General features: G+C 56.8%; 2 pseudogenes; both read right to left on the bottom strand.

Moving 5' to 3' along the window:
• Positions 1 to 379: 379 nt before the first annotated feature.
• LOC149357585 (uncharacterized) lies at positions 380 to 3,617 on the bottom strand (annotated as a pseudogene).
• A 494-nt stretch (positions 3,618 to 4,111) lies between these two features.
• On the bottom strand, positions 4,112 to 5,920 carry LOC149357586 (uncharacterized; annotated as a pseudogene).
• Positions 5,921 to 6,903: the final 983 nt, after the last annotated feature.

The following is a 6,903-nucleotide window of genomic DNA, read 5'->3' on the forward strand; positions in this document are numbered from 1 at the left end:
ACTAGAAAAATGCCATCCTACTGCTTGCTGGGCCGCAAGCAGTAGGATGTTGACGTGCCACTGGTCGGTATTGGTCAGCTCCGTGGGTGGGCGTCCTGCCTTGGTACGGAACAAAGTGAGAAACGACTGCCCTACACCAATACTGCGGAAGAGCCCCGTCTTCGCAAACCAGACCTGCTGTAGGAGAACTTGGCATTGCTCAGTGCCCAAGTTGCACAAAGGACTTCTTGGCGACATCCAGTCCGGGTGTGCTGCGAGAGAGAGAGAGAACAACTTTTATTTAGAAAGCCTGCAGAGTCGGTTAGGCTCCCTCCAAGCATGGAGGACAAGCTTTTACCGCGACGCGGCCACTACGTGAATCTCGTGCGTTGTGCTCCTTGAGGTCTTGTTACGTCCCTCGCTACTTCCGCGGGTTCGAGAGGACCGCCGCCCCCTTCCTGGGGGTGCCGCCCCCCTCTCCTCGGTTTCGCTCGGTCGCTGCCTCTCGAGAGCTGCCGAGGCCTGCTGGACGGCCTTGAGTTGTGTCTTTTGATCACAGCTCCTCGTTGCAGCCTCTAGCTGCGGCGGGATCGTCGTCTTCTCGCTGGCTTCGCGCGGATTTACGCTACAGTCCCAAAGGATGTGAGCCGCGGTGGCTCTCTCCTTCGCGCACAGTCTGCATATGTCGCTCGCGTGCACACTCGGACACACGTGCTTAGCTAGCACCGGGGTGAGCAGGGACCCCGTCTGTAACTGTCTATATAACACTGCCTCCTTCCGGGTAAGCCCCGGGTGAGGTGGCGGCATAGTCTGTCTGTTCAGTCTGTACCATTTCACTATTTCGTTGAAGGTGGTCATCTTGTCCTTGGCACTGCGCCGCGACCAGGACTCCGAGTCGGCCGTGCTTTCAGCCGCGCGGTTGGTTAGTCCTCGCCCGGCCGAGTTGGCCGTCTCGTTGTCGTTCACGTTTCCGCGTTCCGACACGTCACTGCCCATGTGGGCCGGAAACCACTTGATCACAGCAGGACTGTTGCGTCCGATGTCTTCGGCCTTGCGCAGTATGCTCGCGGCCTCACTACATACCCTACCCTTGGCGTAGTTCTTCACTGCCGTTCTAGAGTCACACGACACTGTAGTACATCCGGGGTCGGAAACGGCCAAGGCGATGGCCACCTCCTCCGCCCGGTGCGCTTCTCGAGTCCGGACGCTCACCGCGGTCTTCGTTGCACCCGTCGATCCCCGACAACCACCGCCGCGTATGCGTCGGTGCTCCCTTGATACTCTGCCGCGTCCACGTAGGCGGCGCCTTCTTCTCTGGCGTGGAGGTCCACGAGAGCCCTGGCCCTCGCCAACCTCCGCTCCCTGTTGTGCTCGGGGTTCACGTTCTTCGGGATCGGGAAGACCCTGAGCTTTCTGTTGATGCTATCTGGTATAGGTACGTCTTTCTGCTGCTTGCCTTCCCTCGGTTCGAGGCCAAGGTCCCGCAGTATCTGTCTTCCGGTTCTCGTTTCGGAGAGACGCTCGAGTTGCGCCGTTCTCTGTGCTTCGGGTATTTCGTCCAGAGTGTTGTGGACTCCCAGCGCCATGAATTTTTCGGTGCTCGTGGCCCCGAGGAGACCGAGTGCCGCCTTATACGCCTTGTGTATGGTGGCGTCTATCTTGTTACGTTCACTCGGCCTCCAGTTGTGGAAGGCGGCCACGTACGTTATGTGGCTAACTGCGAAGGATTGAACGAGCCTAGTCAGGCTCTCCTCCTTCATCCCCGCTTTTCTGTTCGACACCCTCTTGATGAGTCTCATTGCCGCAGCCGCCTTGCCCGCGAGCTTGTTGACCGTGTCACCGTTGACTCGGTTTCGCTGGACGAGCAGCCCGAGTACCCGAATCTTCTCGACCTCCGGTATTACCTGTCCTCCCGCCGTCTTGACCGTGATCTTCGGACGCTCGTACTTGACTTCCATATTCTTTCTTTTCCTGCACGATCCTTTCGGGGGAATCACCAGCAGTTCTGTCTTGGCCGGGGAGCAAACGAGTCCAGACCCGTCCAGCTGCTCCTCGATGGCGTTGACCGCTTCTTGCAGCGTTGTCTCGATGTGTCCGTCGCTTCCTCCCGGTACCCATAGCGTCACGTCGTCGGCGTAGATGGTGTGCCGGACTCCCGCTACTCTTTCTAGCCGGGTGGCCACCCCGATCATCACGAGGTTGAAGAGTAGCGGGGAGATCACCGACGCCTGCGGAGTTCCGACGCTGCCCAGCTTCTTCTCTTCGAGCTGTAGGTCTCCCGCACAGATTTCGGTGGTTCGTTCCGTCAGGAAGTCTTTGATGTACTGGTATGTCCTCCTGCCCATGTTTAGCCTGGATACTTGGGCCAGGATAGCCGAGTGCCTCACTTTATCAAAGGCGCTCTGCAAGTCCTGCCCGAGTACGGCTCTGTTGTCCTTGGTGCCCGTCGTATCGTCGATGGTCTCGTTCTTCAGTAAGATCATGGCGTCTTGCGTCCCGAGTTTGTTCCGAAACCGGATGATGGAGTTTGGGTAAAGCTCCGATTCTTCCAGGTAACGCTGCCACCTGTTCATGAGAACGTGCTCGAGGACCTTTCCCACGCACGAAGTGAGTGAGATCGGCTTGAGGTTCTCTATGTTGGGCGGCCTGCCAGGCTTGGGGATGAAGATCGTCTTGGCTACTTTCCATTGCTTGGGTAGCCTTCCTTCTTGCCAGCACTTGTTGTAGAAGTTCGTGAGCGTTTCGATGGCCGCTTCGTTGAGGTTCTTGAGCGCTCTGTTGGTCACTCGATCGGGACCCGCGGTAGACCTTCCATTGAGTTCCTGCAGGGCAACTCTTACTTCCCAGGTCTGGATGTCGCTATCTAGCGTCTCGTTCTCCTTGCCTTGGTAATCCGGGTGTCTTTCCGTGGGGGTGGTCGGCAGGTACTTGGCGTCCAAGCGCCGCTTGACCTCGTCCTCCCCGTGTTCGCAGATTGCCTTGTGTAGGATCCTGGCCAGGTTGTTGTGTTGGTGGCCCTTGGTCTTGGTTTCGTCGAGGAGGTGCCGCAGCATGTTCCACGTCTTGCCCTTGTGCATCTGTCCGTCGGCTTCATTGCAGGCCTCGTTCCACTGTTGGGTGCGTAGCACCCTGCAGTGGACCTCGATCTGCCTGTTGAGCTCGGTGATCTTCTTCCTTAGACTTCGGTTGGTTCGTCGCTTCTGCCACCTCGCCTTTATGGACTGCTTGGCTTCTATCAGGTGGGCCAGCCGACTGTCCATCTTGTCTATCCGTTCGTCCGTCTCTAGCTCTTTGGTGGCTCCTTCCGTCGTCTCAACGACGTTGGCCACCCATTGCTCGAGGTCCGTAATGTCCTCTTGCACCGCGGGTAGCGCCTTACGAAAGGCGTCCCAGTCCGTAATGCGATGCTTTCTTATGCCGGTGTTGCCTTGGCCTTCGAGCAGTATGACGACCTCTACGATGTAGTGATCGCTGCCCAGCTCTTGGCCCGTGTTTCTCCATTTCGCTTCTCTTGATGCTCCTTCAGTTTTGATGAAGGTAAGGTCCGGAGTTGTGTCTCTCAGAACAGATGTGCCGATCCTGGTGGGAAAGGCCGGATCCGTGATTAGGTTCAGTCCGACGTCGGTGGCGTCTTGCATCAGCTCTCTCCCCTTGACCGTCGTTCTGTGGTAGCCCCAGTCTTGGCTCGGTGCGTTAAAGTCTCCGCACACTACGAGCGTATTGCTTCCCGCGACTGAAGCTGCCTTGTGGAACAGTGCCTTGAATTTCTGTTGTCTGTGGGACGGGTTGCTGTAGACGTTCACCAGGAAAGTGCTCTCCCTCCTCTTCTTTCCCGTGATTACTTCCACCGTGCAGTGTTCGATGGCGCTTCTGCCGATCATTTCGTGTTCCACGAAGGTGATCCCTCTCCTAACGAAGGTGCAGACCCCTCTGCCCTTGCCCTTGGACGCGTCCCTTTTGCTCGGCGGGCTGTCGTGCGACCGGTAGCCCGGTAGTTTCGGCGTCTCTTCGCTGTGTGTTTCTTGAATCATTATGACGTCTGGTTTCCTCGTTAGTTGCTGCAAGTGTTGCTGCAGCACTGCTCTCTTGCCGGTAAAGCCTTTGCAGTTCCAGTGCCAGACCAAGAGGTCGCTCACTGGGGGTGTGGATGCTGCTGCACTTGCTGTCCGGTCCATGATTGCTGCAGTTTGGCGGTGATCTATGCTTCCATACATTGTATTTGCGCCTGTATCTGCGTCTGCAGCTGTGCTTGCATTTGCGCCATCATGTTCTGGATCGTGCTCTGTATATTCGTTGTCATCTGCTGAACCGTTTGCGCGAGCGCAGTAAGTCGTTCGTTGGTTTCCTTGCTGGTCGCCTCCAGACGGTCGAGTCTGACGTCCTGTTTTTCGATTCTCTCCATTGTCTTTCGTTCCTTGGCGACCTCTATAGCTCTCCTCTTGGGAGCCGGTCCCGCCGTTTTCGTGGCTCTCGGGTCCACCTCGACCTCTAGTTCTTCCTCGGTTATCTCTTCTTGTTCCCTCTCTTGTGCGGGCTTCGGCAGCAGCTGCTGCTGTTGCTGCATCGCAATTAATGTCGTTAGCTTCGCGTTGATTTCCTTGATGGTTGCGTCCTGGTCGGCGATTCGCTGCTTTAGCTTCTCGTTCTCGTCTCTTAGGGCTTTTATTGCCATTCCATTCTCTTCTTGGAACTTCTTCGTGGCGTTTTGCGCCGGTGGTTGTCTTTTCTCTGCCATGTTAGCCTTGACTGCTTCGGCCCAGGTGACTCTTTCCCCCGACTGCGACGGTCTGTGGCGGCTGGCGCTCCTGCCTCCCTTGCTGTTGTCCCTCTTGCGGCTGCTGTCGCGCTGCCTCGAATCCCCGCGGGGTCTCTCAGCAGACGGCGCTCGCAGCGGCGGAAAGCTTTTCGGATCCAGTTGTTGCTGCATGGCTTCCATCTTGCGTTCCCATTGCCGTTTTTTGACCACATATGGCATCTTGTACTTGTTTTTGCATTTCCTCTCGCCCGTTGGATGCTGTCCCCCGCAGAGCTTGCACTTGGGCTTGCATTCGCGTTTGTGATCCTCGCTGGGGTTCACGATTCCGCAGCCGAAGCATACTTTGGCATTGGGATTCGGGCATACGTCTCTTCTATCGCCGATCCTGCCGCATTGCCTGCACACGTCAAAGTGCTTGCGGTAAAGCCCGCACCTGACTAATATCCAGCCATACTTGACGTAGTTCGGTACTTTTTGTCCAGCGAAGAGTACTATCACTGTGGTTGTATTGCCGATTCTGTGCGCCTCCACCGCTAGGGGGTTGCATGGGTTCACGATGTTTTCGGTTATCTCTTCCGGGGTGTCGTGTACGGCTATGCCTCGGATGACTCCCTTGACCGTGCCGTCCGGCGCCGTTCGGTAGGCGCTCACTTCGTATGCCTTCTCCCCTACGTTTAGGGTTTTGACCTTAGAGTACAGCGTGGCACGCCTCTCGTCCGGGGTGCTGACCACAATGATGTTTTGCTTCGCGTTCGTGCAGATGGTGTCTGCTTTGGCTTCTTCCTTCGTTATTCGAACCGCCGTAATGACGGCCGACATAATTATTGAAACCTCAGTTCTCGCTACGTTGAGACCTCCCCGTGGTCTCATGACTATCTTGGTGTCTTCCTTCGGCATGTCTATCGGCATCATCGCCGCTTTCGTTACCGAGGCTGCAACTCTCTTAGCAAAACTGGCCCTAGTCTTGGGTCTCGACTGGCGAGTAGTGGCGGCGGACTCACCGTTTTCCTTGCCGGCCATGATCTGCTTGATGCGCTTGCCGGAGGCCGACCAGCCTTCGGCTTCTTCCGGTGTAATGTCCTCTCCGGGAACTTCAATGGACGTACGCCCGCCGAGACTGCCGATGCTCGGCGCTGACGTTATGTTGTCTCCCATCGACGTGGCCACTTCCATGTCGGACGCCATCTTGGTCGTACTCGTCGTCGGGTTAGGCCTAGCGGCCGGGCCCGTCGCCACCGGAGGCCGTACTTGTGGTAGGCCGACGCTAGGCCTAGCACCGCACCAGAGAAAAGTCCTCGTAAATCGGGTGAATCACGTACCGCTTGGTCAAAACTGGTACCGGTCGATGCCCCGCACTTTCGCGCACACTTTGATACCAAATATATCGCGGTAACTGTAAATTAACACTGCGTTAATTGCCATAATAGCAGGGGCCGATGAGAAGCGCGTCCCCTCCCGTCGGCGACCGCAGCGCCCTCTCGGTGTGCTGACGCTCATTTTTTCTGTGCCTCCGCGCGCGCGACGACGCCTTTCGGCTGCGAACAACTAGCACCGACTTTTGGAAAGCACGGCGGCCACAGCTCGCGAGCGCCATGCGGTTTTCCGCACTAGATCTCGCCCCCACAGCTCGCGGCGCATCATGGAGGAAGGAAAATGTCCTTTTTCCATGGTAACTCGGCGTTGAGCGAGTGCGCCGGCGGCCGCCGGGACAGGCGACTGGGAGAATGGAGTGAATAATTTCACTGCGACGAGTTTTCAGTGGGTGGTCGGCTCAACTAGATCGCCTTTATGGCTTTGAAAACAGCAGCACTGAAGAAGGTCTACGCAAAGTCCTCCCCGTTAATCGGCGTGTCAGCGCGCGGTCATTTCTTTTTGCCTTCATATGCATTTTGTTTTCATATGTATTTTTTTGCAAAGGGCAAGCACTCCGCCGCTTCCCTCCAACCCCGCGCGCTGCATAGCAGAAACTTTGGACAGTAAATAATTAGCACTGTTTGTGGACCTCGTAGGGCGCTGTTAGAGCAGCACCGTCGCGTGAAGTGTTTCGTCCGTGTCGCTTGCTTGGTCCTGCATACACAGAAAATTTTACGCGTCGCCCGCAAGTATACCCGCGACTGGCAAATCGGACTCCGCCGTGCACGCTTCTGGGGTTCTGATCTATGTGCTCC

Source organism: Amblyomma mixtum, chromosome 3, assembly GCF_055824585.1.
Source record: "Amblyomma mixtum isolate Tamu chromosome 3, ASM5582458v1, whole genome shotgun sequence".
Lineage (NCBI taxonomy): Eukaryota > Metazoa > Arthropoda > Arachnida > Ixodida > Ixodidae > Amblyomma > Amblyomma mixtum.